Raw genomic sequence first — 22,500 nt, 5'->3', positions numbered from 1 at the left:
ATGGGAAACTTATTTCCAGCCTGGCAACTCTTTCCTGGTGGTCGCTTATGCTAGAAAACTGCCTGTCCCGTGTTGGGTTTCTTTCAATACGCTTCGGGCGTTTATCGACAAATTGGATTTCGCGTCTTTCACAATGAATGTTCCCAAAGAGGAGCATATTTCTTCAGGTGAGATCAATCAAATACTAGATGAGGAGTGTGATATTGATAACCTATTTGATGATGAGAGCTCTAGTTCTGAATCCTCCAGTGATGATACAAAATTTTCTTCCAATTGCGGGAGTGAAGATGACTTTTTCTTTTGCCGAGTGACTGACGGCGGACCGAAGAGAGAGAGAGAGAGAGAGAGAGAGAGAGAGTAGAGAGAGAGAGAGAGAGAGAGAGAGAGAGAATTTCCTACAGTTAATTACAGTAATGAATAACAAGCATAAAAATCAATATTAACTTTGAAAAACTATCATCAGTGCTATGATCGCTGATTACAAAAAAAGCGTGACGGTATGTTAGCAGCGAGCTCATCAGAGGCGGACGCTTAACAGGATAATAATGGAACGGCGTATGTGTGAAGCCTCCACTAATGTGGCAACGATGATTTTGCCATTCTTAGCATGCAAACATTAAAGGTTACATTTATTCTGGCATACGATTATTAAAGAAATTCAAAATACTAATAAAGACTGAAATCAATGAAAAGTGCTTAGCAAAAAAAAAAAAAAAAAAAAAAAACGTATTCGTTCCTCTATGGTTTTTCGGCAGCCAGATGTACGAAAACGTTAGAAACATTTGATTTTATCTACTTTAGATATCTGTAATTTTTCGGGTAATTTGGTTGCAAAAAAGGGATAATATACATGAATTAAATCAAAATTTTTAAATAACAAAGTAAATTTAAACTAAATAACGAGTAAAGTAAACAGTTTAGGGAATAAAACTTGCAGTTTCGTCGTCTGTCGTCGTCTGCTGTTCGAAATTGTGTTTATGGCGCGCGCGCTTAGAAACCAGGAACAGCAACGGGTTTAAGTGCAATGTGGAGTGAACTGAGACCAAAATGTGTATAATAACAATCAAATAAGCACTGTGGAGTTTCAGTTGTGATGGCAGTAAGGATCAAAAACTGCCGATTACAAGGTAAGAATGAATTCAGTTCCAACCATAACCCCGGGAATAAACAAGTTTTCATACTTTCACTAATATAGGCAACAAAATGTGTTTTATTGTGCTGATTACAACTGCAATCTTGAGTAAGATCAATAAACGTTACATACATACGCTAACATTGTTCAAATGAGTGCTGGGAAGGCTGGGGAAAAATGGTGGCCGTCACTGATGAGAACCGTCCATGCAAAACGTAGCCGCCATATTGGATTTCAAAACTGCCTTTGAAAAACATATTTTACGAAGAGCTCACATGCTTATTTTTAGTTCGTATGGGGCTTTCATATATCACAATATGTTGACGAAACTTCAGTCTTTTAAATGGTATGTTTAGAGTTGCAATTGTATTCATGATTTCACCAATTAAATATCGAGTGAATAAGACCCGTCTACCGTGATGAGGGTTGGCCTGTCGTGATGTTTCCCCCTAATATGATATATACCTAGCCTACCTATGAAAGCCCCACACGAACTAAAATAAGCATGTGACGCTCTTCGTAAAATATGTTTTCAAGGCAGTTTTGAAATCCAATATGGCGGCTATCGTCAGGCTGGTCAGTCTAATCATGGACAATCCACCATCTTTCCCAGCCTTCCCAGCACTCATTTGAACAATGTTAGCGTATATATGTAACGTTTATTGATCTTACTCAAGATTGCAGCTGTAATCAGCACAATAAAACAACATTTTGTTGCCTATATTAGTGAAAGTATGAAACATGTTATTCCCGGGGTCATGGTTTGAATTGAATTCATTTTTACCTTGTAATCGGTGGTTTTATCCTTACTGCCACCACAACTGAAACTCCACAGTGCTTATTTGATTGTAATTATACACATTATTGGTGTTAATCCACTCCAAATTGCACTTGAACCACATTGCTGTTCCTGGTTCCTAAGCGCTCACTCCACAAACACAGTTACAACAGCAGACGACGACACTGTTTATGTTGTGCAAAGCTTTATTCCCATAATTGTTTACTTTACTCATTATTTAGTTTAACTTTACTTTGTTTACTTCAAAATGTTTTATTTAATTCAGTCTATTATCCCTTTTTTGCAACCAAATTACCCCCCAAAATTACAGATATTTCTAAAGTAGATACAATCCAATGTTTTTTAACCTTGTTGTACATCTGGCTGCCGAAAACCATCACAGAGACGACGATTAGTGGATTATATATTTTTTTTTTGCTAGCACTTTTCATTGATTCAAGTCTTTATTAGTATTTTTATTTTTTTAATAACTGTATGCCAGAAATAAATGTAACCTTTAATGTTTGCATGGTAATAATGGCAAAATCATCATTGCCACATTAGTGGAGCTTCACACATATGCTGATGCATTATCATAGACTGTTTCCATGAATTCTAGTTGTCATAGTAATGCAATAATGATAAATTGCTTTAATATTTATGTATATATACTTCCAATACATAGGCTAATTTCACCATTTTCCACGTTTTGTGTAAGTCTTACACCCAGTTTGGAGGGGTGAACACATACCAATTGGCAACAGAGAGAGAGAGAGAGAAGGGAAGGTGAAGGAAGGAAGAAGGATAGGGTGGCGGTGGAAGTTGGGGGAGAGGGTATGTGGAGCTTTTTACTGCTGTGTTCGTATCCATTTCGGGATAATGGAGTTTTTGTCTCTGGTACAAGGACAAGTGTTTGTTATTCTTTACGATTAGTGATTCACGATACCCTTATAAATTACGGCACTGGGTGTAATACACTATAGCAAAATCTCGTTCTGATACGAGTGTTTCGTTACAGAAATATTGCCAAAAAACGTGCTTGCACTGTCTCTGAAACCCATAGTAGGTATGCTGCTTAGTTGTCAATCAAGTTTTTTGTAATCAAGTATTTTTTACAAGCTAGCAATTGTATAAATTTGTATTTTTCTCAATCAAAACATATGCTCCTCAAAGCTAACTTTCCTCTTTTAACGACTTTCTGGTCATTGCAAATTCGGCCCCATTAATTTCTTATGGTGCGAAAACAGACAGAGCCCAGGGAGGCGAAAGCGATTGTGTCACATTACGCGGTAATCCGGCAGTAAAACATCTTCATATATCCAAAAAGTAAATAATAAAGATATATATGCGCATTACGATTATAACAATTACACAAATAGCTGATAACAATCTGCATGAATAACTGGTAAACTGTTCTGCAAGAAAGTTGAGTATAGCAATTAATTTACAATAGGTACGAAAGTCAAGATGTCGTGACGTCATAATACAGGACTTAAAAAAAACGTTCTAATTCCAAAAAATAATTACTTAAATTTGAATCAGGAATCGGTGACATTGTCAATAACGAATATTTTCAAACTAATCATCATAAATACAGTAGTGCCTCGAGATACAAAATTAATCCGTTCCGAGGGTGCCCTTCGTATCATGAGGTTTTCGTATCTTGGACCACATTTTACATGTAAAGTGGCTAATCCGTTCCAAGCCCTCCAAGAAACCCCAGTAAATTTCATAATAAAGCTAAATAGACTTATAAACAATGAAATACTACAACAAATTGGACCATTCAATACCTAACTTAATAACGTAATGCAAATTAACCTGTAAATAAAGTGTATTAGTGTACATGGTATACAAGAAATACTGTACATAAAATGTGAAGCTTATCTTTCGAGTGAGGCTATCTCCGAAGTGTCGGCAGTAGGAGGAGGAGGACAAACGGCAGATACGTACGTACACTTAACTTTACGAAGCACATAAAAAAGTAAGGAAAACTAAACTAAAATTTATGAACACATTAACAAAACTGTAACACTTAACTTTACAAAAAACTAAAATAAAATAAATAAATTTTTTTTTATTTTTTTTAATTTTTAACTTTTTTTTTACTTTTTTTTTACTTTGGCGTAGGATTTTTTTTTTTTTTTTTTTTTTTTTTTTTTTTTTTTTTACAGAATTTCAACTTCATCACCACTTTCAACTTTCTGTTTTTTATCACTTGGTTCTTCCTTTTTGCTTACAACTTTCTGTTTTTTATCACTTGGTTCTTCCTTTTTGCCTACTCCTGCTATTGCTAAAGGCCTCTTTAAAAAATAACGATCCAAGAAGATTGCTTCTGCCTACTTTTCACAATGTTTCCTGAAATGACTCAGGCAAACGTCATCGAACTGTGCAAGCATACGACCTGTGTGAGCCTTTTCGGGTGTCTTTTCTTCTATAAACGATTGCACTTTATGAAAAGCGGCAATCCCTCAAGGCCAGCGCGTATGTTCATTAACGGCTGCCCGTCTTGATAATTATCTATAATTGTTGCACCTCATGACTCTGTTGGCCTGGTGTCCATCAAAACCCTGTTCAACCAAATGCTCTCTCTGCAACTGATTTTGGGTACTGAATGTTCGGCTGCTGACCTTCAACATAAACTGAAGTGCCTTGATTATACTGGTATGCATGTTGTAAATGATTGGTCAACACCCTCTGTTCAGCAGGGAGTGGAGATTCTACCAACCTTGCAAAGTTTTCCAGTTATCCCATGAGAGAGACCTTGATCACTTAGGCATGTGAGAGATCTTGGTCACTTATCCCACGAGAGATCTTGGTCAATCATATCATATATGTCCGTCACTCAAGAGGAGCTCTTCTTTTTCCATTTTCTGTGAAAAGAAATTTTTTTAAAAATACACATGACACAAACACCATCACAATGTCAACTCTGACTGTAGATTCAGAAACAGTTGACGATCCCAAACGAATACCGCGTGTGTACGATAACGATGCTGGTACCGAGTGGCCGAGGCACAGCCACCACGTACATAGATGCATGATGGGAGGGATGCTGGCCAATAGAGGAGAAGGATCTCATGGCCGCGACTAGCATCAGGAACCAATGGGAGAGCAGGAGGATGGTGGCGAGTCTACTAAGTTGGCGGTGCGCGAGTTTCAAATTGTTATCGGTTGGTTCGGGCGAATCTCAGACTTTACAGAAACCTTTCGTATCTTGAAAACTTTTCGTATGTAGAGCCGTTTAAATTTTTCGTATTGGCTTTCGTATCTCGAGTTTTTCGTAAGTGAGCCTTTCGTATCTCGAGGTACCACTGTATGTAAAAATATGATGTTTTACTATTTATTTAAATAATTAATCTAGTGCACGCTTCATCGTCGTCTTCTACCAAAACAGTAGTTTCCTTAAAAACTTCGTGGCCAGGGACCGTTTTCCAATTGTTGTGATGAAAGTGCCCCAGCGTCTATGGTACAAGTGGTGTGTGGATTTATCACAGGAAATGGGAAGGTTTGTTGACACAAGTGACTCCGCAAACATCGAGATGGCGTCAATCTTCTAAGCTATTTAATCGTAAGTAAAAATTTTGAAAGAGTTTTGGTGAAGTTTGCACTGCGTTAGCCACCCTTTTCATTACCCTCTGTTTAAAGCTTTAAATTTGGCCTTAATTTCTAAACTTTGGAGAAATACTTACTTCGAAAGGAGAGTAGAGGTCTTTAGCTCCGTCTCTCACCAACAACAACTTGCAACTGATGACCATCTCCGGTGTCAGGATGCGTTATAAGTACGTTTTTGGAGGGTGTCCAGCCGTGACCGTCGGTGTGTTGGGCCAGTCCATGCTGTTGTTTACCCTAGGGTGCTGTGCCCTGGCCTGGCCTGGCCTAGCTTGGCCTGGCTAGAATGCCGAAGTGAGGTGTCCAAGACTTAATCGTGGGGCGAAATGCCTGATTTGGTTTGGCATGGCATCTGGGATTAGGTTATGGAGCGCAGGCAGAGTAGGGAGACAGGTAGGCGTGAGAAATCCAACTGTGAAACAGGACCAAAACCTCATGTTCCTAACCTAACGTAGGGTGCTGTGCCCTGATCCAACTAGGGGGCTTCACCCGCAAGTAACACCGAGTATCCCTGTCTCCCTCCTCTGCATACTACCCAAGGTTAGGTTAAAGTAAGTTTGTTTGGGTTATATTCCTTCATAAATGTCTTCTAGGCCAAAGATTTGGTTAAACTTTATCATGGCAGTGTTGAAATAGAATATGTATAGGTACGTGTATTATAAAATTTGCTTAACATTTTATTTGCTATGTCATGTAGCTATCTGAAATATATAAATGATCCAGTTCATCTTACACTGGCTTATAAGCAGTCTTTCTTGTTTACCCATAATTCCTGGAACAACACAACCAGGAAATGTCAGAATGATACAACTAATACAGTGAAAATTGGTGTAATTTCCAACAAAACTTGTGAATCTTTAGTCAAAAAAGAAATACATAACTAGAAAACATACAAACTTAAGCATTATTCTTTGAAGAATACAATATTTAAACATCTACCTGAATATACGCATGTTTGTCTGAAAAACATCTACCTGAATATACATGTTTATCTGAACTAACATCACTGAATATAAATGCACCATGTGGTCAAATGTGTGAGGGGACAATTTTGGAAAGCCCTGTTTATCTACCTTCAAAGCTTTTAAACTTCATTTTACTTTTCACAAGCATTTGTGTACACACTATCATCTGCACTATGAGGTTTGTGGTCTGCACAAATAATTTTATAGAATTGTAGCTTTCTAAGACTAGAACTGGGACCCTGTAATTCATAGAACCCTCAGTATTAGCCATCCTATGAATGACTTGCAATTAATGAAATTAATCTGTAATAAACATACACTAATGCTTTAAGAAATCCACTACATGCATTCCAATGGTTAAAAACTTAAAATTCAATAAACTCACCATTGCAAAAAGGATGAGGAGGCTTTTTATTGTGATTAACTTTCTAAATTGAAGTGGCACATGCAGAGAAGTAATTTCATCAGCATCTGGAAAAAATAAAGAGAGAATAGATTAATTTAGTATGGGCAAGTATATTGGATTATTTTAATCAGAAAAAAAAAATATGTAACAGGTACAATGTTGGTGGTGGCATATAGAACTCAGCTAGTGTAGCTTAGTGTACAAGGCTTACTCTGTATTTAAAGGTAGTAGTCATGTAGAACTGCAGACAGCAGAGTGATTTAGGGGAACTGGGATGACTAGGGGCTTTTATGTCAGATCTAGGCTGCTACTCTAAGTAAAAAAAATGGCAATCAAAGTAATTTAGGATGTAAATTTGCAATACTTAGTTGAAGTTAAGGATACAAAATGCCCTTGGTTAGTCCATATTGCTCTAGGTGGCAAAGAGATTTTTAGTTAGGTTAGTGTCTTCTCAGTTTAATCCCTAGACAGGGTCCCTGTTTATAATGAGCCTCCTCTGGCTGTTTATTGAGGCTTGGGGCAAGCACTGAATTGGGTTCCACCACCCCCTTTAAACTATTAAATTACTTTAGGTTATTTTGCGTATTGTATGTATAAAAGAAGAGAATTTGAGCAGGATAATGGCTACTAGCCCCATAGAAGAGAGAAACGAGTATGATGAGTGGTATATATAGGCCCGGGAAGTTAAAAATTGTCATTTAGAGATTATTGCGAAGCTTGACTATGAGTTACAATGCAGGAGTTGTAGTTCCTTGTTGGATGCAAATCTGTTGTAGGGGTACATTATTAAAATTATACTATTCAGAAGGTGAAACCACAGGGGCTAAAGAATATGGTGTTCATTGGGAAAAAGTAAGAGTAGGTAAAGAGAAATACGTAAGGAAGAGATTCCACATATTAATACAGAAAAAATAAATTTATAAATAAAGACTAGCGCATCACTGGGTTCCGAGCTTGGGCGATGACCAACATCTGCCTCGTATACACACGAGTTGCCAGATTCCACAGATTCCTTATTTTACAATCTTTGATTGTTTTTAACCTGTTTCCAGCTAGCACTAGAAGATTATCCTATTGTTAAGACTGAAGGTTTGTTAGCTATGAAAAATACAAATAGATTAAAAATTTGTCATTTAACATTCAAGGTTCACTAAAGATCCCAGCCACAGCAACTCACTGCTGCCTACCTGTAAGGAAGTCTTTTAAGTAATCCTAAAATATATCCACCTACTCCAAGATTCTGAAGTTTATAAATAGTAAGTACCTTGTGATATACTTCATTAAAAGCAGTAACCACAGATGTTTACTTTTTCTTTGACCACATAGGGTATTATTTTTTCAGATGTTAAAGTATACTGTAATTCATATATCATTGTATTTCATTTTGATGATTGCATTTTCTTTTTCAGGACTAATTATGAATGTAGTAAAGAAGCCAAAGAAACACAAGCACAAGAAATCATCCAAGAAAGAGGAAGTAGAGAAGATTATAAATGTAGAAGACTTAGAGGATGTAGATATATCTGTTGTAGATGACATTGATGATTCACCAAGTCAGAGTTTAAAACTGAAGATTAAAATACCAGAATCTTCCCCTGAGAAACCGTAAGCAACTTTTCCGGTCTAAACTTTATTTTGTTGCCATTGAGTATTTCATGCTGTTATTGTTACTAATCCAAAATCACTGAAAGTAATTTTTAAAAATAAATATTGCAGTTGAAAAGGGTGATACGGTACAAGAGTAAAAAATATTTCAAGTGAAGTGCTGGGTTATTTTAGCAATTTTGTTTGTTTTTCATTGTAATTGGGTAAAATTGACATCACTATAGTACATTACTTTCTCAATATTTTCAAATCTTTCACATTTTGATGGATAAAGCATGAGACTTGTGTCACGTTTGTCATATCTGGCATATGGTAACAGTCAGAGAAACTCCACCAGTTTGCATTAGCCTAATCCTATCAGTGCAGTCAGCGCTCCATATAATGAAGAAGAGAAGACTCCCAAATTGGTGACATCCAGAAACCCTGCCGCTAGTGATGCCAGTCATTTTAGTGTTTTCATCTTGAGTAAATATCTCATCGCTACTCTCAGTTTTGGAGGACTTTTCTGCTCATTTTTTTCACTCATAGTACTTCCATTCTTCATTATTTAAGCTTTTTTCTTCTCTGACTTTCTGGTTTTTTTTCCTTGGAGAAGATTAATGACAAAGTTGTTTCCTTTCATTGGAATTTTTAAGTGTCAGTGTTGAGAACTATTGTACATACAATTGTTCATTTGAACTGTGGTTTATTGTATACAATAAACCACATGTAGTTTATCAACATTTTCTTGATCTATTTTGGTCAAGTAACGTTACTATTACAAGTTTCTCCTTTTCTTGTGTATTATTAGATCTTTTTTATATTATGTATATTGTAACTAGAATGGAATGGAATATAAAATTTAGGCCAAATGCTGGGACTTGAGGTCACTCAGTACTGAAAGGGAAATAGCAAGTAAAAAGGCTTGAAAGGTGAAACAGAAGGAAAACCTCCCAGAGTCACTATGAAAAAATTGTTAGGAGAGGGTGGAAAAGAACATGGAAGAGAAAAATGAATGGAGGTACAGTAAAGGGAATGAAAGGGGTTGCAACTAAGGGCCAAAGCGATGCTTCAAAAAATCTCAAGTAATGCCTACAGAGTATACTGTAATTGTCATAATAATTTATTAGAAACTGCATTTCTTGCCATGGTAAACATGGTATTTATCTATATAGGTATTTTTTTTTACATGAACTATGTATATTGTCGATGTAATTTGTGGTAACCATGGCTCCCAGATTTGCTTGCTGGATTTTAACCTGAAACCTTTGAAGACTGGTAGCATTTGCACTAGCTGCTTTACAATTCATTTAGTTATTATAAGTAACAGAAGCACTTATCTAATAATAGGTTTGGTATTTGTTTACATAGAGGGCCCTCCTCCTTGCCATTGTTGTCATGTGGTAATTCCCAACAATACAGGAAAGAATGGAAGTCACTGGTAGCACTAGGGTTCCCTGGTATGTGGCCATGGGGAGTATTCTTCATTATACTGCATATTTAAGTACAGTGGACCCCCATATTTGTGGGGGATGCATACCAGACCCCCCCCCCCAAATTGCTGGAATCTGCAAATACTTAGAACCCCTATAATAAAAATGCTTAAGACTTCCCATTTTGTTAGTTCAGACTCAAGAAAAACCCACAAAAAATAATTATACCTGTTTTTTTTTATAGTTTTCTCACAAAAAATGCATTTAATTGTGAAATTGATATGAAAATATAGTAATTTGTGGATATTTTTCATAGAAAAATACTGTGAATATGCAGTTTTATTGTAGTGTCTTACCGAACAATTATAGAGCCGTGATTTCCACGAGCGGCAGGATACTAAAATTTCAAATTTAGCGCGTCGGCGTCGCCAACACTGGTGGTGATGACGTCATCTCCCTCCACTCGCGGGAGAACCAGGTACAACTGCCCAGGTGAATCCAATTCTTTTCCTGCCGGCGTCCGGTGAACATCGGTGGTCGGTGCGGTTGGATGACTTTGCTTCGCTTTTTTTTTCTTGTGAAATTGATCTTCGGAATTGGTGAAGTACACTTTTTTGGGCGTTGTTGTTATTTTGCTTTTTATTTAGGCGTTGCCATGTCGGATTCTAGTCCGTCGGGAGTTTGGTTTTGCATCTCAGGATGTAAAACTAGATTATCCAAGTTAGAATATGATTCTCACACTAAATGTGTTAAGTGTAGGGGACAGGTTTGTCAGCAGATCGAACATGTAACGAGTGTAGTGATTGGACTGATTCTCAATGGAAGTTTTTTAGTTCATACTCGGAGAAATTAGCTAAAGACAGAGAATTAGAAAAGCAGCGCTTAGGGAAAGTAGACTTAGCTCCGCTTCGTCTTGCGATGCTTCTGTTCCTTCTGTTTTCTCCTCAAATTGTTATGTCTCCTTTAACTACACCTCCTATTCCTCCTACTAATCCGCTTCTCCGGCTTCCCGTGTAGTTTCTTCCGACACCATTGCCAGTCTGGAATCGAGGCTAGATCAGAAATTTTCAGTACTAGCGAATAATACGGTTTTGCAACTTGGTAATTCAGTTAAGACATTTTTGGAGAAAGCGGCTTCAGGTAAGAGTGTAGTTGAGGGTGCGTCTGTCTGTCCTGACACGTCTCCTAGACAAAGGTCACTGTCCAGCTCCCCCGCACCGGGGAGAAGACATAGCCGGAAGTCCAAGGGAGTCGATCGGGATTTGCCCACAGACAGGCGCCTCTCTTGTTGAGCCTGTTGCGCCTCAACAGGGCTCGGTTAAAGCGTTGGAAAGGTGTTGCGGTCAGACTCCTTTCGAATGATTCAAGCATTCGTCTCCGGTCGCGCTGGCGCTCTTGGCGAGATTCGCCCGTTTCGCGTCCCTTTAAGAGGCGTTCAGGCGCCGATTCTTCGCCTCCTCCAGTCAAGCGGTAAAAGGAGCCTGAGAGTAGGGTTGCGCCGCGGCCATTAGCGGCTCGTTCGTCGCCTCAATCTGTGCCTTTTTCGGCTCCATCTACTAGTAGAGATTGTGGTTTTAGCGCTGTAGCTAGCAGTTTCTAAGGGTGTTTCTTTAGGCGCTTTTTCGTCTGTTACGCCTGATGCGCCTGTTTCGCCTCGAATTTCGGCGGCTCCGAGCGAGGCGCCAAGTAGTTTTTCCGCCTCCTGCTGAACATTTAGGCTCTTCCAAGCCTACGTTAACTGTTTTTGATTCGTCTCTGGCGCCTTTGCGCAAGCAGTTAGAGATGTTTAACCAACTGGATGAATGAGTCCAAGGGTGGTTCGAAACCTTCAGATCCGGTTGTAGTTCCGTCTAACTTCTTCGGCGGTATCGGAGAATGAAGAAGAAGTAGAGGAGGAGGATTCACATCACCTCTCGTGTTATTCACGTCTCCTTAGATTTCTTCTGGTATCTTATCCAGATTATTTTGAGAAAGCGTGGCCCCAGCGCTCCCCAACTTCGACTTTTTTGATGAGGAGGAAAACTTCAGACCCTCTCCTCCCAAAACTTGTTCTATCTAAAGCGGTTAGACATTCGTTGAAAGAGACGGAGAAATGGATGTCTATGAAAAGAGACTTAGGGAAGGCTCTTTTTGCTTACCCTCCCTCTAAGTTGCTTCGTAAGAGGTATAGGTTTTATGTAACTGGGGTGAAGCTCCTTCTCTGGGAGTTTCTGCCTCCTCCCAGGGAGACTTCCTCCAGTTTAATCGACTCCTCTAGAAGATCTGCTTTCGCCGCAGCGAAAGTTTTCTTTACAGCGCCTGAGTTGGACCACGTTGTAAGATCAATTTAAACTTTTGGAAGTCTTTAGTTCTCCTTGATTGGACTATTGGCGCTTTAGCGGCCAAGATCGAAGACTGTCCTTCTCTTTCTCAGGAGTTAGCGGAGGATTGGATTGGTGTTCTGTCCTGTGCGGACAAATCCATTAGGGATGGATGTGATGAGTTAGCTTCGCTCATCGCCTTTGGTACCCTTAAGAAAAGGCAACTTTGGTGCTCCTTTGCTTCTAAAACGGGTTACGTCCCAACAGAAGTCTGCTCTCTTGTTTGCTCCTTTTGTGAAAGATAACCTCTTTCCAGACGATGTAGTGTTGTCAATTTCGTCTGCGCTAGATAAGAAATCTACTTCGGATTTACTGGCACAGTCTACTAAGAGACCTAAAGCTCCTGTAGAGACTGTTCCTTCAGTTTCTCCTCTGACCCAAGCGCCTTTTCGAGGGAGAAAACCCAAGCGCTTCTTTCGGGGCCGAAGTCGAATTTGCGACCTCAGTCTAAGGCCTGTCGGCCAAGGTTAACAAACCTTCCAAATGAAAGCTCGGTTCTTCATGCACCAGTGGGAGCCAGGCTGGCGCTGTTTTGGGAGGAATGGGAAAACAGAGGAGCAGAAGCCTGGGTAGTGCAAGTACTCAAGTTCGGCTATCGGTATTCCTCTCGTTTCACCTCCCTCGCTCTCACCTGTGCCATTCCATTCCAGGCATACTCTCCGGGCTCAGACAAATTTCTGGCGCTAGCCGCAGAAGTGGAAGCGCTTGTTCTCAAAGAAGCGATAGAACAGATAGAAGGGGATTTTCCTCCAGGCTTTTACAATCGCCTTTTTGTAGTTCCCAAGTCATCAGGGGGCTGGAGGCCGTTTTGGATGTGAGCGCCCTGAACTTGCATGTCCAGAAAACAAAATTTCCATATGAGACCACTCGGTCGGTTCTGGAGTCCATCAGACAGGGGGATTGGATGGTCTCTCTGGACATGCAAGACGCTTATTTTCACATTCCGATACATCACGAATCTCGGAAGTACCTGAGGTTCATGTTCGAAGGCAAGGTGTTTCAGTTTCCGGGCGCTTTGCTTCGGACTAGCGACCGCTCCTCAAGTTTTCACCAGGGTTCTATCCCCGATAGGAAGCTGGCTGCACATATTAGGAGTAAGAATCTCCCTCTATCTGGACGATTGGCTTCTCCGGTCGGAATCAGAGAGTCGGTGCATGAAGGACCTTGGAACAACTCTGGATCTTGCCAGAAAGTTAGGAATTCTGGTCAACAAACAGAAGTCCCAGTGGTTCCATCTCAGAGCATCCTTTATTTGGGGATGATTCTGAATGCTCAAGTTTTTCGGGCTTTTCTGTCCCCGAAGAGGGTTCAAGGCTGTCTGGAGACAGTTCAGGAGTTCTTGGACAAAAAGGTAAGTTCTGCCAATCAGTGGATGAGGCTCCTGGGCAAATTGACGTCAGTGGAGAAATTTGTGACGTTGGGTTTAAGACTGCACATGAGACCTCTGCAGTTTTTCCTGAGAGCCTCTTGGTGCAGGAAGACACAACCAGACTCGATTACCTTTCCTGTCACAGATCAAATAAAAGGAGGACCTAAGGTGGTGGCTCTCTCGAGCAAGGTTGGAAGAAGGGTTAGATTTACGACCCATCCTCCCGAACCTACAGTTCTTTTCCGACGCTCGAACACAGGTTGGGGAGCCCTACGTGGGAAATCAACGGACTTCAGGAGCTTGGTCGGAGAAGGAGAAGAGTTCCACATAATGTAAAGGAACTGTTAGCAATTTTCTTGGGGCTCAGACAGTTTCGAGCTTAGTAGAAGGTCGAGTAGTGGCAGTGCATTCCGACAACTCCACGCTCTCTCGTACGTGCGGAAACAGGGGGGGACTCAGTCTTTCTCTCTGTACGAAGTAGCCAAGGATCTCCTCCTGTGGTCAAACGAAGCGAAGGTTCAGCTAGTCCCGAGATTTGTTCCGGGAAAGATGAACGTCCTGGCAGACGAGTTAAGTCGTCAACAGCAAGTGTTTACCTCTGGAGTGGACTTTGGACAACAAGGATTTGTCAGAGACTTTGGCGCCTTTGGGGACGACCGTCAATAGACCTGTTCGCGACATCAAGGAACAACCGTCTTCCTCTCTTTTGTTCGCCAGTCCCAGATCCTCTAGCTTGGTCGGTGGACGCAATGCTGTTGGATTGGTCGTGTCTGGAGCTTATGCATTCCCTCCGTTCGGTCTAATAAGAGAGGTGCTGAACAAGTTCATGTCGCACAGCAATGTAACGCTAACGTTAATCGCTGCTCCCTTTTGGCCCAGGAAAGAGTGGTTCCCGGACCTTCTCCAGTTGTTAGTAGACTTCCCCAGACTTCTTCCTCCAGAGAAGTGGCTTCTCAAACAACCTCACTTCAAGAGGTTCCACCAAAACTTGTCCGCTCTAGCTCTGACAGGGTTCAGACTGTCCGGAATCTTGTCAGAGCGAAAGGATTTTCAAGAAGAGCTGCAGAAGCTATCGCTCGTTGTATGGAGAGAGTCTTCTAACAAACTCTATCAAGGAAGTGAGAATCTTCAGAGAGTGGTGTAGAAGTGCTAAAGTCTCTACTTCTGCGACCTCTCTAACAGAAATAGCAGATTTTCTTCTATTTCTTAGGAACTCTAAGAAACTGGCTCCTTCGACGATCAGAGGATATAGAGCCATGCTCCTCTTCGGTTTTTCGACATCGAGTTTTGGATATTTCCTCCAATTCAGATCTGTCGGACCTCATTAGGTCTTTCGAAACCACTAAGCTCCCGCAAGATACAGTGGCTTGGAACTTAGATGTGGTGCTTAAGTTCCTCATGGGGCCACCGTTTTGAGCCTTTGAAGTCGGCTTCACTCAGGAACTTGACTAAGAAAGGCACTCTTTCTTATTGCACTAGCTTCTGCTAAGCGTGTCAGCGAATTGCACGCTATAGACAAAAGAGTCGGTTTCTCTCAAGGCAATGCTGTATTTTTCGGTATCTTTGACCTTTCTAGCCAAAAATGAGAATCCTTCTAATCCTTGGCCGAGAGTTTTTGTGGTAAGGAACTTATCTGATTTGGTTGGACATGAGGAGGAGAAAGGCTCTTATGTCCAGTCAGGGCTATTAAGCAGTATCTGTTTGCCACTAAGGGTATTAGAGGACAATCTTCTAAGCTCTGGACCTCGGTTCAAAATCCCTCTCGTCCTCTTTCTAAGAATGCTATATCGTTCTTTATTAGAGAGCTTATCAGGAAGCTCACTCGCAGTCCGAGAACGACAACTCTTTCCGTTCTGAGAGTTAAAGCTCACGAGGTTAGAGCAGTGGCAACTTCTTTAGCATTCAGAAAGAATTTTATCTTTAGCTTCGATTCTTCAGAGCACGTTCTGGAGATCGAATTCGGTTTTTTGCGAGTCATTATCTCAAAGAGATAGAAACGGTTTTCAGAATTGTAAAACGTTAAAAGTCGTTTGGTCCGGTGGCGGTTTCTGGCATGGTGTTGGGAGAAACGGCACAGGGGTCGTCACCTCTATGCTAACTTTCACCTTGAATAGGTTGTCGAGTTCAGGGAAGCTGGGGTACTGAGTACCTGGGATACTCACCAGTCTGTTAGGTCAGATTTTACAATGGTTGGGTATATATGTTTTTAAATCTGGTGTTGGTGACAATGTTTTTGTATGATTGAATTTCTGGTCTTAGCCCAGGGCAAGGGCAATCTTTGTTGTTACTATCCTCCGTCAGTCAGCCTTGACTCGCTTGAACTACGGAGGATTCCACTCCTGTAGAGGCTAACTTTGGTCAAATTCCAATTCCTCTAACAATAGTAAGAAGAGCACCGACCAGAGGCAGTAACAGTCTGCTGTAGCTCTCTTACAAGGTAAGGTACAACAGACACCTTGAGTGTTTACTGGTATTGCAATAAATGTACCATTTAAAATACTAGTGGGCACTGAATCCCACCTTCCCATAAATGTGTAATCAGCTCTATAATTGTTCGGTAAGACACTACAATAAAAATGAAATTTTCATTATTAAAATGAAGTTTTATTGTATACTTACCGAACAATTATGATTATACCCACCCTCCTCCCCTTAGGTGGACGGACGGGCAGAAAAGAATTGGATTCACCTGGGCAGTTGTACCTGGTTCTCCGCGAGTGGAGGGAGATGACGTCATCACCACCAGTGTTGGCGACGCCGACGGCGCTAAATTTTGAATTTAGTATCCTGCCGCTCGTGGAAATCACGGCTCTATAATTGTTCGGTAAGTATACAATAAAACTTCATTTTAATAATGAAAATTTCATATTTCCTGTGAATAAATGGGTAGATATGGTCTATAGAAAAATCCATGAATGCCGAGAACACGATACGGGGGGGTCCATTGTATATGCGCACCAACTGGTTTACTATATTTTAATTAAATTTTTTATTCCACCCAAAAAATTTTGGTTTCTCCCGCCCATTACTTCAGCAACATAGCATATAAGCTGGGGGCTTATCTCTTGAAGATCTTGTAAGGGTAGAAATATAATCTACTCAAAACACTCTTCTCAGTCACTTGCATTCATCTGGATGTATGCTTTACTGTGCTTCAGAATACTGTATCCCACAGAGGGATGATGTTAGTCATTATGTGTTTGTATCCCTAAGGAGGATGAGAGTAACATTACCTGTCTCACACCTGCATGTTTTTGTCTGTAGGACAATGAATTGGATTTTGACACTGGAGCTGCTTGGTTTTGACTAGTTGTAGTCAGCAGTATGAATTTATGTAGTAATATAAGTTTTTATGCAGCCTTGATACATGCACTACTTTAAAGAATTTGGAATATCCAGTTTTGGGGAATATCTGCATGTGGGTGGTTGTATTTTTGTTCAAACATTTCCGTAGTATGCTCAAAGTAGAATGATGTATCAAACATGGACAGACTAATGTGGTTATTCTTGAAGTAGTACTTTATTGCTCTCTTTATTTGGTTTTGAAGAGGCACTCCCAAGTCATCCAAAACAAAACCAGAGAAAAGCAAGTCATCTGGCAGTAAAAAGAGTGGCAAGAAGAAAGAAGGTTAAGGGGATGATGATACTGACAGCGAAGAGGAGAGGTGGCTGGATGCCATTGAATCAGCAAATTGGAGGAGGTATGGGAACACAAATATACTGCTTTAATTTGGACATTCCTAATCATATTTTTTTACTTAATGGTGTCATTTCTGCAAACTTAGTTTTTGAAAATACATACATATGTTCTGTTTTGGTAACAAGGATCTCTATGGATTCCTTCACATCTAGTCTTAAAAGTCGTGAGGCAAGATCACTCTCAAGTTAAATCAATGAATAAATATCTTTTAACATTATTGTACTTATCTTTTGTTTGTATACATAATTACATCATTCACTATTTCAGGTTGATGATGAACTGAAACGCATGAAAAATCCCAGACTTATGACAGCGAGACAAAGGCTATGCTTGAAAAGCGAGATGGCCCGATGACACGTTTCCTATATTCCTGCTGAACCACTGCTTTCATTGCCATCTGGTACATGAAAATTTTCTTTGTTGTCAATCACAGTTGTAGATGAAAGAAAAAAAAGCTTTTTAAATTTTTTTTATGAATACAGCTTCAAATCTCCAAACATCTAGTTAGTTCCAAACACCTAGTTAGTTTTAATGGTTATGGTAAGATATAAAATTGATTCATTTGAATCATGATTTAAGGAGTAATGTAGAAAATTGATTGTACTCTCTCATATGTTTTGTTAATACTGGTGGCAGGATTAGGATTATTGTACACAAGAAATCTCAGACTTGGTAATGCTAAATTTTGTTTTCATTGAGTAATTGACTGCCATGTTCATATTTCAATTTTGCTCTCATTTTCCTCCCAGGGTTCAAGGAGAAAGTAGTTACTGAAGAAATGCTTGCAAAAAAAGCCATCAAGACACAGAAGAGAAGAGAACAGGCACAAGAGAAGAGAGAGGAAGACAAGTATGTTAACCTATGCTCAATGATACTGTTCAAGGAAGTGGTAAGGAAGAGTGCTTTGCATAAGGAAATACACTGGTTTCTTTTGTCAGATCTCTCCTAGCATCTAGGTATATAGTTTTCTTAATTTTCTTTTATGTTGATGTTAAGTAACATTGCTTTATAAGGGTTGTTCTCTAAGTAGTGCAGTATTCAGACCTAATCTACATTGAAACTACTGGTACTTTTGGAAATAGCAATGTTATATACCCATTGAGAGTGAATTACTCATGTAAGGCAGGAGGCTGTTAATTTACTCATTTTTTTTCATCCTAATAATACTCCTTTTTTCAATGCAGCAGTCAGTAAAGTACTATAGGTTTGTTCATGAAACTTACCTGTCAGATATATATATAGCTGTATTTTTCCGAATCCGACAGAAATTTAAACACTTACGACACACGCAGTGGGAGTCAGGTGGTTAGTACCCATTCCCGCCGCTGGGAGGCGGGCATCAGGAATCATTCCCATTTTCTATTCATAATTTTTCTGTCGCCGGTGCTGGAAACACCTGTTTGCAGCACCTCCGTCCAGATTTTGGAAACTTACTAGCTACTTGAGTATCCCTTTTGGTTTTTCTTTGGTATCTGAATTGGATCGGTGGCTTGGCACACGTTGACTTTGGTTTGAATTGATTTTGGTATTGAATTTTCTTTGATCAAGATGTCAGGGTCTAGTTCTACTAGCGCTAGATTTTGTTCAATGGCTGAATGTAGAGGTAGGCTACTGAAAGCTTCAGTAGACCCACATTCTGTTTGTAAAGTGTGCAGGGGGAATGAATGTCGTTTGAAAGTCGTTGTAAGGAGTGTGAAAGACTAACAGAGTCGGAATGGAAGGCGTATGAAACCTATCTTAAGAAACTTGAACGAGATAGGCTAAGGAGGTCTTCCTCCAGGAGTGTTTCAGGTAGGCAAGATTTAAATTATTCTCCTGCTAACCCTCCTTCTGTAGACTATGCTCCTACCCCTGTAGTGTTGCCTCCGGCCCCTGAGACAGTGTCGGTAGAAGGTAATACGTTATCGCTAATTCTTGAATCGATTCGTAACTTAGAATCAAAAGTGTTAGCTCTGGAGAGCAAAAGTGAAGAAAAGTGCAGTGAAAGTGCCCCTGGTGTAGTGGAGGGTGCGTCAGATCGGCCTCATTTCGCCTCTAAGACCTGGACCTCTGCTTGACTCCCAGATTACGGGGAGAGGAGCATGTCGAAAGTCGAAGGAGGGTTACGAGGACCCACCGATCTGGCGTGCCTTCGGCAGCTTCTGACGAACATACCCAGACTGCCAAGGAGCGTGCACGTGCACGTCTTCTCAAGGAGTGCTTTCTTCTTCTGAAGCTTCCTCCCCGCGCAAGGGGTGGAGCTCTCATACCGCATCACGTCCGCTGAAAAGGACGGCTCGCGTGCGGGACGCTTCACGTCCAAGTTGTTCTCCGAACTTTGCTCGTCGCCCGATAGTGCGTTTTGCTGCTTTTCCCTCCGCAGAAGAAGCGTAAGGATTATTCGGAGGCCGAGTCTTCCCTAGATGTTTCTTTCGAGCGCCGCAGTCGCTCTAAGGTGCGTGAAGCGGCGGTTCCTGGGAGTAGCAAGAAGGCGTCCCCTCGCCGCTCTCCTGCTCACAGGATCAGCCCCTCCCCAGAAAAGGAGGCTTCACCTACAAGCAAGATTCTTCAGTCTCTTCAGCAGCAACTTCGAGATGTTTTTCCTTCGAGAAAGACTGCTCCACGTCGCCGTAAGGATGACAACCTTCCTGTGAAGAGGTCGAGGTCGTTCTCCCTCTCCCTCTCCTCGCTCGTTCTCTCTCTCCGTTTGAGTCTCCCTCTAGAGTTATCCTGCTCCCCAGCAACTTTATAGAGGAGGCGAGAAATTCGTTTCTCGCTCTCGTGAAGCGGTTGTTTCCGCTGATACGAAACTTGTGGTTAAGAAGCGAGTTTCTTTAGATGCAGAACGCGCTTCTGCGAAAGTCAAACGCGCTTTAGTGGACACCGAACGTGACTCGGTGCAAGTTTCGCGAGCGCCAGTGGACGCTCAGCGTGTTAGTGGACGCTCGCGCGCACCATGACGGCTCTGGCGCGCACCAGTGGACGCTCGGCGCGCATCAGTGGACGCTCGGCGAGCATCAGTGGACGCTCGGTCCGCACCTGTGGACACTCAGCGCGCACAAGTGGACGCCAGGTGTACACCTGTGGAGTTTGAGCGCGCTTCTGTCGGCGCCAGTAGATTGGCTTCGGACGCAAAAACGCTGCGCATGCGGACGTCAGTTTTCCACTTCCGCGAGCACAAGCGGAGGAGGGAACTCTTCCTGTTCGCCGTTCTTTCTCTTTTGAGAAAGCTCGGGACTCTTCTTTACTTCCTCCGACTTCTCCAGTGTCTGAAAGAGGAAGTTAGTGACGCTTTCGTCGAAAGGGACGAAGAACAGCTGTTGGCTCCAGTTTCGACGGACTACAAGGTTTTGACTCGTTTACTTCAGTCAGTCTTTGCAGACACCTTCCAACCTGAAGCTCCACGTACTCCTCCCTCTCAGTTTTCGTCTTCAAAGCTGCTAAGATCTCGGGCTTTGTGAGGATGAAGAAGTCGCTTTCTACGAAGCAAGCTTTTAGAAAGGTCCATGATTGGATGGAAAAGAGGAAAGCTTCAGGCAAGACTTCTTTCGCTTTACCACCTTCAAGACTTGGTGGCAAAGCTGGTATGTGGTATGAGACGGGAGAAAACGTCGGAGTTAAGCTTCCAGCCTCAGCTCAAGGAGACTTTGGTAGCATTGTAGACGCCACCAGAAGATCTTTTTTGTCTTCCTCGAAGGTCTCGTGGACACATAGAGTTAGACTTTCACCTTAAAGGCCTCTTCAGGACACTAGAGGTCTTTAATTTTCTTGACTGGTGCCTGGGGTATTGGATGCCAGGTCCAGGAGTTCTGATTCCATCACTCTGGGGGAGTGCTGTCCAGTGTATTGTCTTGCATGGACAAGGCCGTCAGGGATGGTTCTGAGGAATTGGCTGCTCATTTCAGCACGGGACTGCTTAAGAAAAGAGCACTTTTTTGCAATTTCACTGCAAAGTCGGTCTCACCAGCGCAAAAAGCGATCTTCTTTTCGCGCCTTTCTCAGAACATCTCTTCCCCAGTCTATGGTAAAGGACATAGCAGCCAGTCTCCAGGAGAAAGCAACTCAAGACCTTCTGGCTCAGTCTTCTAGGAAGCCTGCTACTTCTTCGGCTTCTGGGTCCTCGGCTTTGAAGAAGTCGAAGCCCTTTCGACCCGCTTCTTCCTCGAAGCCAGCCCCTCGAGGAAGAGGCTCTTTCAGAGGCAAGACTCCCGCTCCTTCCAAGAGCAAGAAGTGAGAGGGAAGTCCTTCAGACACCGGTAGGAGCCAGACTTCTACATTTCGCGGAAGCTTGGGAAGGGAGAGAGGTGCCGACGCTTGGTCTCTGGACATCGTGCAAGAAGGGTACAGAATTCCTTTCCTGTCGTTACCCCCGCTGTCTTCGACACCAAAGGATTTGTCTCCGTCGTATCAGGGAGAAAAAACAGACAGTGCTTCACGATCTATTAGATCAATGATCGAGAAGCAGGCAGTGGAACAAGTCTTCGACCGGAGTTCTCCGGGGTTCTACAACCGTCTGTTCCTAGTGCCGAAGCAGTCAGGGGGGGGTGGCGCCCGCCCCTTCTGGATGTCAGCAGTCTGAATCGCTTCGTTACCAAGCAGAAGTTTCAAGATGGAGACACCTCAATCCGTGCTTGCAGCTTTAAAGACCCGGGGGATTGGATGGTCTCGTTAGACCTTCAGGACGCATACTTTCACGTCCCCATCCATCCCCCGTTCAAGGAAATACCTGCGGTTTGTCCTGAAAGGGAAAATTTTCCAATTCAGGGCACTCTGCTTCGGTCTCAGCACGGCGCCGATGGTGTTCACCGTTCTTATGAAGAACGTTGCGAGGTGGCTCCATCTTGCGGATATAAGGATCTCTCTCTACCTAGACGACTGGCTTATTCGAGCCTCATCGCCAGACAAGGTGTCTGAAGGACCTGCACACGACTCTGTCGTTTAGCGAAGTCCCTGGGACTTCTGGTGAATCTCGAGAAGTCGCATCTGACTCCTTCTCAATCCTTAGTCTATCTGGGGATTCAGATGGACTCAGTGGTTTTTCGGGCTTTTTCCGTCCCAGGGGCGACAACTTCAATGCCTGGACAAAGTGTCGGCCTTTCTGGGGAAGGAAACATGCTCGGTGAGGGAATGGATGAGTCTGCTGGGGACCATTTCCTCACTGGAGAAGTTGTTTCTCTGGGAA

At 41.9% G+C, this 22,500-nt stretch overlaps 1 protein-coding gene and 1 pseudogene across 1 annotated transcript in view; one reads left to right on the top strand and one right to left on the bottom strand.

The window, feature by feature from the left end:
- Positions 1-22,500, bottom strand: part of LOC135197958 (uncharacterized) — a 501,751-nt gene that overhangs the window by 471,557 nt on the left and 7,694 nt on the right. The window lies entirely within an intron of this gene.
- LOC135197631 (uncharacterized) lies at positions 5,386-18,533 on the top strand (annotated as a pseudogene).

Source organism: Macrobrachium nipponense, chromosome 21, assembly GCF_015104395.2.
Source record: "Macrobrachium nipponense isolate FS-2020 chromosome 21, ASM1510439v2, whole genome shotgun sequence".
Taxonomy (NCBI): domain Eukaryota; kingdom Metazoa; phylum Arthropoda; class Malacostraca; order Decapoda; family Palaemonidae; genus Macrobrachium; species Macrobrachium nipponense.
Note: the sequence above shows the minus strand (reverse complement) of the source record. Positions and strands in the feature narration are given on the sequence as shown.